We start from the raw sequence: 10,014 nt of genomic DNA, 5'->3' as shown, positions 1-10,014 counted from the left end.
CACTCAACCAGATAAAGGACATCACCGTAAAGTATGGCATCATCTCTGTATCATGCTTGAATTCTTGGATAGCATTTATCCCTCTCTGATGTTCACCTGTTTATTCATTCACCTGTTCATTTATTTGTTTTACTTGCCTTTCTTTCCCATTAAAGTCTGAGTTCCACAGGAGCAAGGATTTTATCTGGATTCTTCATCACTGGTATACCTATCTATACAATAATCACGAGAGGACATCTCAGCCCCTCCCTGCTGAAGGCTCTCTGGCTCCTATGTGGAGGATGCACTCAGACAGTGAAGGTTGTAAACAGCCAACTGGACATCAAGGCGACCCCATAGGTAATGTCCACCGCCCGCCCCCCAACACATTGAGGAAGAAGCAGTCACACCCAAGTAGAGGAGCAGACTGGAAGTGCAAAGCTGTGGTCAGGTGACACAAACAGGTGGAGAATCAAGAGGCAGGACCAACAGAAGTTTCAACCAGTCTGTGTGCACTGGGGGAAGCAGTCACAGAGACGAGAGGAGGGGACATGGTTACCAAGAAGAGCAATGCTCCAGAGAATTGAGAGTCCACAAAGAAAAGACCTGAGGATGCAAACAAGGGGAGAATAGGAGCTTAATAGGGCAGAGAGAGAACAAGAGGAGTTCAAAGGACTAGCTCCCCTCCCCCAATTATTGGGGAGTATGGGGGAGCAAGTTGCTGCTTCCCTCTCTCCCACTCCCTCTCTCTCTCTCCCTTTCTGCTCCTTACCCCCACTTACCTCCTCCCCTTGACTCCTGCCCTCCCCTTCCCCCCCTCCCCCATCTCTCTGGCTCTGGCTCTCTCTGTCTGCCTCTGGCTCTGGCTCTGGCTCTGGCTCTCTCTCTTCTCTCCCCCCTCCTCTGGTTTAGAAGCCACCCCTGACCCTTGCCTGTTGGAAGGATAAGGCTGAAAACGCAAACTCCAATGCAGGCTCCCGGGGAGATCAGCTGCTCCAACGCCAGCACTTTTCCCTCACGCTACTACTTTCTCCACTTCCTTCAGTCCTTTGTGGGAATCAACGCTAAAGACACTGGCAGAAAACTTCACTGTGTGAATTTCCACCACCCAGGCTGCATCCTAGAGAACCAGGCAGGCACAGGTGGTGCTGGGAGTCAGGAGAGGAAGAAAGCCATCCCAAATGAGAAGGCAGGTCTGGGTCCCCCCTAGTGAAGACCTCTGTGTCCCAAGAAGCCAATTGTCCAAAATTTCAGTAGTGATGAGCTGGGAGAGGAAGTATGTGGGAGAGTACAGCCTAGAGGACCAAATGGCTGCACAGGCTTTTGAGCAATTCAGAAAAGGTACCAATTATGAGAACAATGGAACTTGATGGCTCTTGCTGAGTCACTGATGCATTAGAGGAAGACAATAGGAGGCTCAAGCTATGAATCACCCAGTGAAAGGGAAGTGTGGAAAGTTAGACAGGTATCTAAAGAGACGCTTATCTCCTAAATCAGAACTATAGAAGCAGAGGGGAAGGTTCAAGGCTTAATTATAAAGACAACAGCCCTGCAAAGAAATCACAATTCTCAGCCACAGCAAATCCACAGGGACAACAACAGAGACCTATTTGAGGTGCGTGGGACCCCACAGCTTGGTTGAGGACAGAACATAAGCATTAGTGCTGTCAGAGATTCGGGACCCAATTTGGAGCAGCTTCTGTGGATGTGGCCCCGTGTCCCCACTGCAAGGCTGAGATCTTCCTTTGTGTGAGCGTGAAGTGTAAGTCTCGAAACTGCAAGACAACATGGGGTCTACACTATCTACCACTCCTACCGGCGTGCTAAGCAGAGTCAGATGAGTAAAACCCACCGCAGGCAAGTGTGGGATTATGTGGAGACAACAGAGACAATTCTCCCAAGGAACTCGAGGACCCTGCCAAGTGTACAAGCCAAGCCAAGGCTGTTTGTGGGACCAGATCTAGAAGGCCATGGACCTCAGGAGCAATATACAAAGTTGGGTATGGCTGGCCTTCTTCATGTCAAAGCACCTTGCTGTCACAGATGATTTTCCACCCTGGAAAGCACCTAGGGAGATGGTTTAAGAAGGCTGATAAACTATGCAAAAATCACAACCTCCACTAAGTCAAGATGAAATGCCAGAACTGGTGTAATAGACGATGGAAGAAGCCATAAAACAAATCCTATTGTCTGAACCAAGTTTTTCACCTAGAAGAACCTAAAAGACCTATCGAGTCTTCCGTGAACACAGTAATGATGGCAAATAAATACCGCACTTAGGCCAACAGTCCTGATCAAAAGGATCCATTATCATTTATTAAGCAACCATGCATTGGAAAGGGAGAACACCCAAACATTTGGAGAAATGGTGGGCACACAGTCTGAGGTGCCATTCATGACAAGAACTCACCGCTCAGCAGAGCTGACCAACTGAGTGGGTATAAGGTCTGCCTACTGGCCTTCCCACCTCCTGTGTAATTCTTGGCCCAGTACCTCCATTACCTAGGTAACTGGCATACCTGGAAGCAGTTACCTCCCTCTCCTCCGTGATCATATCCTGGGCTGCCCCTGTCATACCTCCCATCAGACAGGGCAAGGAGGGAGGGTTGCACTGGGCAGGGGCAAGATCCAGGACATCAGTTTGCCCCTTCGGCCAAGCCTCTCCACCATGCATGGTGTGCAGTAGCCCGGTAATAAACTTCTCTTCCTGCCTGAATACTGCGTGATATTCTCTTTATTGGCTACCTAATTAAACCTACCTATTTAATTTACCTTTCAGTGGGGATACTGGAGAGAGGACATCATCAGAGAATCTCTGGCCCAGAGCCTGGGCTACAGTGAGCAACTTATCCATGAGTTCATACACTGATCAACTCCCTATGTCCAAAATATAAAATGGATTGGAAGCTAGCACATCCACATCACATCTGTTCCTATTGTGTTGCAGAAAGCATGAGAAAGGTTCTACACGTGTCCCCTTCTCAAGACAATAGTAAAAGATACCACATCCTTGCAGGAGTGGCAGAGATTGGTGTCACCTTGAAACACCTAAAGGATGTGAGGTTGATGGGCCCCATCATGCTTCATTTAATCTGCCAATTTGGAACCTATAGAAGCCAGGCCCTAAGGGATGAGGACAGTCTAGGCCTGACTCAACCAAATAGTAACAAATAGTAGCTCCAAATGCAGGTGTTGTACCAGAAAATGCCAATCAATATATTTTCGTGACCATTGCAAGTATGCAATACAGTATGAACTCCACTCACCAAGCTATACATTAGATGTCTGGAACTCATTCATCTGGAACTTTTATTCTTTTTAACTAACATCTTCCCACCCATTTTCCAACATCTCAGCCTTCAGAAGTCACCATTCAACTTGGACCTGTGAGCCAGAATTCATGATTCTGCATAGAAGTGAGATCATGCAGTATTTGTCTTTCTGTGTCTGGTTTATTCCACCTAAGGTATTCCTGTTCACCCATGTTGTCACAGTGAACAAGATTGCATTCTTTTTTTTTTAAAGCCGAATAGCATCCCATTGTCTATTATTATATTTATGGATATTATACAAATACAAGATACATGTCCTTTATCTGGTCATCTATCAGTGACTGTGGGCTGATTCCATATTCTAACTCTTGTGGAATTCTGTGATGAATATCTGAGTACAGCTATCTCTGCCGCAACCTAGCTCCACACACTATAAGCACGCGCTGTGTGCAACATACACATTATGCACAGATGTCATTCCTACCTTTTGTACAGCACAACCTAAGCATAACACATGCAATTCACACACCCCAGACACAGCACAAACCTCATACCATAAAACAAGAACAAATACCTAAGGCCTTAGTCCAAAATATATGGGGGAAAATAAATACACACCAACATGTGTGATTATAAGTTGATTCCTATTTTTGTCTCAGAATATGAGTTCCATTTGTTAGCCTTCTTCCCTCTGTCTATTTAGCATGGGGTCTTGCCACAGAAGATATCTAGAAGGTTGGACTCTTGGTCATGAATGCAAAAGCATTAGACGGAGGCTAGTCTGAGCATACATACAGCTGCCTCCTCCAATTCCTGGTGCTGTAATTGATTCAGTTCTTAACTCTTTCTAGAAGTACTTGGATCCCACATCCCCAATCCCACATTCCTAACTCAACTAGATCCTATTCTGCTTCCATTTTCCAGCTTCTAATATTGTTCTGAATCCATCTGACATGATCCCTTGTCCTATTGCTTTTGTTTTTGTCTATTATTTATACCTTTCTGCCAAAATTACTTTCTATCCTTCTACTGGGTCTCTGGAAGGAAAATGGAAACCGTTAATCACATCTGTGAGCCCTCTATGTTTAAATGAAAGTTCCTAGAATAAGCTTTAATTGTGGAAAATAGGAAAGGGATCTGGATAACAGTAATGATTAAACCTTATTCTCTCTCATCAGAGAAGTTTTACTTTTAATCTAACCTCTAAGATCCTCAAGGTAAATGCACACATGAGCATGGATAAGCACATTAAAGCCACAACCCACCCACACTGCAGAGACTCAGAGAACAACCCAGGAGCAAAATAGGAATAAAATGACCTCAGATGCTTGGCAGGAGTGCCAGCATGATATGTAGCCTGGGCAGGGACATCACAACTTCCCTCACAGCTGTAAATTAACCTTATGCTGCATGACTCTGAGTCTCTCTCCTGTCACTATCTGGTGGGAGCACTTTTCATGAAAGAAACTTAAACAATGGAAGCAAGACTTAAAGGTGCTAAGGTCTCCACTCATCTAAACAAATGAGACCATCGTAGTCCTGAGTTTCCAGGCTCCAGAGAGCACACAGATGACTCTCCTAGAGGAATATTCCCTACCATAGGCCAGCCATCAACACCAAAGAGAACCGTGGAATCCCAGACTGTGGGGCTGTGTCACTGTAGGAGTCTCTAGGCCTCTGTCTCTCAACTCCAGCTCCCAGCTTCTCTCCTGCTGCAGTTATTTTGGTCCATCAGTCATAGAAAGAAAGGAGAGCCTCTGCCAGGTGCTGGTTTTAGTGCTGCTGGTTTAGTATTACACAGACCAATTTTATCATTTGAGGAAATCTTTTACAAAATCCCATCCTTTTAATATGTCACAATTTCATTATAGTTGAAAATACATTTTTTAAAGTCTTGACTTCTTGATAAAATATCTCTTCACATCTCTCATCTACTGGGATATTCACTTTTCTTGATTTAGAAATACTCTTTTATCTAAAATCTAATAAGAAAAAAAAAAGCCTCAATGACGAATGGCCAAATAAGGGAAAGCTAGATGAATGGCAAAGCGCAATCAAACACAAAACAATCAGGGTGCCGGTGCCGTGGCTCATGCCTGTAATCCTAGCTACTCAGGAGGCTGAGATCAAAGCCAGACCAGGCAGGAAAGTCCAATTAACTACCAGAAAATTGGAAGTGGCACTGTGGCTCAAGTGGTAAAGTTCTAGCCTTGAGCTGAAGAGCTGAGGGATAGTGCCAAGGCCTGGAGTTCAAGCCCCATGACCGACCAAAAAAAAAAAAAATCGGGGAAGATGTGGTCAGAAATGAATACAAACCAGGAGAAGGGAAATGAGATGCTGTTGAGAACATAATCTGAGCAAAGAAGGTGGAATCCAAGAATGTGGAAATCAAAGAACGTAAAAGCAGACAAGACACACATGGAAAAACACCCCAATTATAACCTTAATGCTAATAACAATGATAATTAAATAGAACAGATATTTAAATACAGAATATTTTGTAATTCCTTTGGACTTTTTGGCTGTGCCATCTTCCAGTAATTTTCCAAAATGATGAACACAAAGGTGGAGAGAGACCTGCTACATGTTCTCAAGGCCCTTCAGGACACACGGACATGCTCCTTTGGCCACATACATGAGAATCTACAAGAAGGATGATCTTGTAGACTTCCAAGGTACTGTTCAGAAAGAAATGCCCCGCACATGTTACCATGGCAAAAGTGGAAAGGTCTAATGAAATGAACCCCCAAGATAGGGATATAAGAGGTTTTATCTTTGTCACTGTTTTTAATGTACTGTGTAGTTTTGTTGTTGTTGTTGTTTCTTTTGTATGTTCTTCCCCCATGGTATAACCTTTGCTTTCACTGTATTTGATTCTGCTGCCCTGCACCTTATAAATACAATTTTCTAATTTGGGGAGGGGAAGGGAAATAACAAAATGCTGAAACAAGGATACAGGTTGACCCATTGTAACAATGAGATGTACAAGACACTATGTTGCAAATGAACTTTACAGCTTCGGGAGAGAATTGGAGTTGGGGAGGTGAGGAGGGAAGGGATGGTAGGGGAAAAACAAAGGAGGGGATTACAATGCTTGATAGGAAATGTACTCAGTACCTTACTCATGTAAATGTAACCCCTCTGTACAGTTCTTTACAATAATTATATATATATATATACACATACATAAAAGTGGACAGGTCTACAGTGTTACCCAGCATGCTATTGGCATTGTTGTAAACAAGGAAGTTAAGGGCAAGATCTTTGCCAAGAGGATTAACGTGAATATTGAGCTTATGAAGCACTGTAAGAGCTGAGATCACTTCCTAAGATGAGTGAAGGAAAATGACCAGAAAAAGAAGAAAGCCAAAGAGAAAGGAACCTGAGTTCAACTGAAGCTCCAACCTGCTCCACCCAGAAAAACACACTTTGTGAGAACCAATGGAAAAAAGCCTGTGCTATTGGAATCTAGTCCCTATGAATTCATAGCCTAAGAGATGTAAATATAAGTATATATATATACTTTCCTTGCTGGCTTGGCTTCAGCACACCCCCTGAAGTTCAGTCAGAAGAATGTTCAGAAGTAAGATTTCCATGTGGTGAGCAGTGCTTGAGACCTTTGCTGAAATGAACGAGTTAATGCTGCATCTCCTGTATGTCTCAGTTAAAGAATGAGCTATACCTCTTTTTATCTCTGTGTCTTTTTCTCTGACCCAGTCTCCATCTTAGACTCCACAGAAGAAAGAAATCTGTTCTTTATTAAGAGGCCAGGCTCAGATACTGTGTTATAGCAGCTCAACACAGACCAAGGCATTGACATAAAAATAACATAACTACATAGGAAAGACAGCACCTACTATGTCTGCAAAAATGATTAGCTCATCAGCACCCACATGTACCCTAGCCAAGCTTGCCCTTTACAGGGACCAAAGCCTCCTCTGAGCATCTGTGTGGCTTGGGGGCGGGGGGGGGGGGGGGGGGAGGGGAGCGGGAAGAGGGGGGATGGGAAATCATCCTGGTTCTGTCTCCACAGACACATTCTCAGAAGACAATGCAGCAGTCACTCCAAATAGCAAGAACAAGAAACATCTCATGATCCAGGGGACTCTTCTACCCAATCAAGCAGTCAAGCACAAAAGTTCCAAAGTGTTCTGAACCTGCAAGAACTCAGGAAGCACGCACCCATGGTGTGTTCTTGAGGACTTCAGCCAACCAAGACCACAGAAGAAGTCCTGATTGTGATGAAGGATAAAGGGAAGATGGTGGCTGGGGTGTAGCAGAAGAGGAAGGGGGAGAACCACCTACAAATTCACAGAGGAGGGGGGACAGGAAGGTAGAATCATCCCACCCCTGCCGGATGTGGGATGGACTGTGTGCTCCAGGCTGACACCTAAGGCAGAGAGGTGCCTCCAATCATACTGCTAGCAGACAAATAGTGAAAACTAGAACACTACTCATTCAAATAAGGCTAAAAAGAGAGGGAGGGAGAGGAAGGTGTCTAACATCACCATTACCATCTAAAACATAAATCACCTCTACTATCATGTTTATAAAAGTCAATGAAGGAAAAGGGTGCATTTGGAACATAAGAACTCTGCACAACAAAAACAAAGGATCTTATAACAGAAGACTTTTTAATCTCTAAAAATAGTATGCAACAGAAAATAGTCTGACTGCTTATATGCTAACTGTTAAAGGAACATAAGTTTGCAACACTTACTGAAAGAAAGAGATCTTCAGATCTGATTATCCAGAAAAGCACATCTGTGTAGTGTGCCCCGAAGAGATAGGCCCTGGCATATGTCTCGTTAGGATGGAACATTGAGAGGAGGGTGGAGCTGGACCACAATGCCTCATAGCTACAATCTGAACTTACCAGAACCCTGGCCCTGAGGACTGAGCTTCAAAGTCAGGCCAGGCAGGAGAGTCCATGGAACGCTTACCACCAACCACCGAAAAGCTAGAAATGGAGCTGTGGCTCAAGTGGTAGAGTGACAGCCTTGAATGAAATAGCTGAGAGACAGGACCCAGGCCCCCGTGTTCAATTCCCAGTGCTGGCAACCAAACATAAATAAATAGATATAGGTAAATAAATAAATTAGATGGGCAGAATACATGCAAAATGAGTACAAAAGGAAGCCATGGGTCCTGATATTAAGATGAAACCAAGTAAAATTCTGGGTCCAAACCACTAAATGTGATGGGAATGGCATCTTGCCTCACTAAGAACTCTGGGACACCATAGCTCCCAGGGAGCCCAGGGGACACAAAAAGACACAGATTGGGAAACAGGTTGAATGCATCTCTAGGCACATAACAAATCCACAGAATCTATGTCAACTGTCAAAAGACACAGAGACAGAAATAAACTGAGGCAAAGACATTCAATTTTACCCAAGACAAAGAGCTGATCTTCCTTACTTGGAAAAACTCTACCAGGCATGGTGGTGTACCCATGTAATCCCAGCACTCAGGAGTCTGAGCAGGAGGATTAAAAAAAAAGTTTGTGGCCAATAGGGGCTATCTAGCAAGATCTGTCTGAATACTTAAAAAAACAGAGAGAGGGCAGGGGGCAGAAAGAAACAGCTTTGAGCAATTGAAGGTAACAAAATTTAATTTAAAAAAATCAAAGGTTATAAACTGTTATAGAATAACCAGGGCCTGTAGCCCTTAAACACATTAAAAACTGTTCAGCCTCATGTATATCAAGAAAAATCATTCCCAAAACTGTGCTAAGATGCACAATATGTCACTGATCAGGTTAGCAAAAGTCCCCAAGTAGGGTAACCAGCTGAACAGGCTGGCTTTGGCACACTGTCATAGGGAGGGTAGGGGGAAGTTGAGCTGCTCACTAATGGGGTGGGGGTGGGGAGGAGGTGCAGCCTGGCTCTTCCACTTGGTTCTCCAGGTGGTCTGATAAATAGAATCTGCAGGGCCCCCATGTTCATAGACACGGGGACTGGGGGGAGAACTTCCTTGATAAAAGAAACTCATGACCGTGCAGTTATTGCTGCAAAATGTAACCAACACAGTTTGCCCAGTTAACACTGCATTTCAGATGAGCAGCTCATTTTTGGTTTTGAATTAGCATATAGTCATAATAAACAGGATGAACATAGTCGACTTTGCACAAGCTTGCTCCCTCAATTACATTCCCATGCCCCTCCCTTCTCCCTGCCTTTCAGAAGTCTCTGAATGTTCCATTTGGGAATATGCCCAGTGTGATAGGCGTGACATATTCCTTCAAAAGTAAACAAATAAATGACTATTCATCGACATTCTGACTGACTGGGTGTCCTGTTTTATCTGGCTATGCTATATATAAATGACTAGAATGGTCAAGAATTTGCAGAACAAAAGGAATTCCTGATAAAATAACTTGAGGACTTCATCATTCAGTGACTATGTTATTCTAAAAATGCTACTCAGATTCAATGTACCTTATGTAAAAACAACAGCAACAACAAAACTATGCAACTTGAGGGTAGGGAAGGGAGGGGGAAAATGGGGGAGAAAGATGGAAGGGGTGACATTTACCGAGAAGCCTTGTACTTATAATCTGACTTAGAGAATCATGACTCCGTTGGGCAAGGACTTAACAATAATAATTTAAAACATGCTACTGTGCAAAGTGTCTAGATATCTCGGGAGTTTGTTGCGGCCTCTGCACACATGGTCTTTCCCTCCTGGAGTCTCTGGCTTCTCTGCACCCTTTCTCATGGGTTTCCACCCTCTGTGAACATCATGGCGACAGGTGTGGCTT

At 44.0% G+C, this 10,014-nt stretch overlaps 1 pseudogene; it reads left to right on the top strand.

The window, feature by feature from the left end:
* Positions 1 to 281: 281 nt before the first annotated feature.
* Positions 282 to 6,745, top strand: LOC122122686 (annotated as a pseudogene).
* Positions 6,746 to 10,014: the final 3,269 nt, after the last annotated feature.

The sequence above is a fragment of the Dipodomys spectabilis genome, unplaced genomic scaffold (genome assembly GCF_019054845.1).
Source record: "Dipodomys spectabilis isolate Male_0828 unplaced genomic scaffold, ASM1905484v1 ptg000215l, whole genome shotgun sequence".
Lineage (NCBI taxonomy): Eukaryota > Metazoa > Chordata > Mammalia > Rodentia > Heteromyidae > Dipodomys > Dipodomys spectabilis.
This window is presented reverse-complemented; position numbering and strand designations above follow the sequence as displayed.